The sequence below is a fragment of the Charadrius vociferus genome, unplaced genomic scaffold, assembly GCF_000708025.1.
Source record: "Charadrius vociferus isolate BGI_N301 unplaced genomic scaffold, ASM70802v2 scaffold51, whole genome shotgun sequence".
Lineage (NCBI taxonomy): Eukaryota > Metazoa > Chordata > Aves > Charadriiformes > Charadriidae > Charadrius > Charadrius vociferus.
This window is the reverse complement of record NW_009646939.1, coordinates 5,456,863-5,457,761: the sequence shown is the minus strand read 5'-3', so window position 1 is coordinate 5,457,761 and position 899 is coordinate 5,456,863.

Genomic DNA, 899 nt, shown 5'->3' with positions numbered 1-899 from the left:
GGGCAGAGGGGCGGGGCGCGGCGGCCGGAGGTTGCGCCGCGCGCGGCTCCGACGTAGGCATTGCAGTAGGTGATGCGGCGTGCCGTGTGACGGAGTGGCCGTCAGTACACCCTCTTGCAGTTTAAAACTGTTACCCCTTGTCCTATCACTACTCTCCTTGATGAAGGGTCCCCTCCTTATCTTTCCTGTAGGCCCCCTTTAAGTACTGGAAGGCTGCTATAAGGTCTCCCCAGAGTCTTCTCTTCTCCAGGCTGAACAGCCCCAACTCTCAGCCACTCCTCATAGGAGATGTGCTCCGGTCCTCTGATCATTTTCGTGGCCCTCTCTGGACCCACTCCAAAAGGTCCATGTCCTCCTTACGTGGAGGGCCACAGAGCTAGACACAGATCCCCCTGATTGCAGCTGGGGAAGGGACCATAGCCATGACGCAATGAAACCTGTTGGCTCTTGCAGTGATCCTGACCAGGAGATCGCTGCACGTGAAGAAGTTAGTGGACCACAGGCCTGTGGGCCCTTGTCTGCAGGACAACTTCTGCTCACTGTACTGGAGGAGCCTGCAGGCAGCTCCCCCTCCGTACCAGCAGTTACACCACTTGCGTGGCCTTGACCTTATCTAGAAATGTAGCACTAAGTTCTCATATGCACATCCTTTCTGTTTGGCAGCAAAAATGATGAACGCAGTTGTTTTCAGGCAAGAGAACCCTGCAATAGCTCTAATTACCAAAATAAGGTAGCCCTTTCTGCGGACAGGGTCTGCACGTACACTGAAGGCCCATTCAGTGCTGCACAACTCGGGGTTCCCGGCATCAAAAGGAACGTAAGATTATCTGTACTATTCTCTCTTTGTTTGCGGTAACAGGATGGTAACAGACCAGCACCTCCTGGTGCAAAACCGCTCT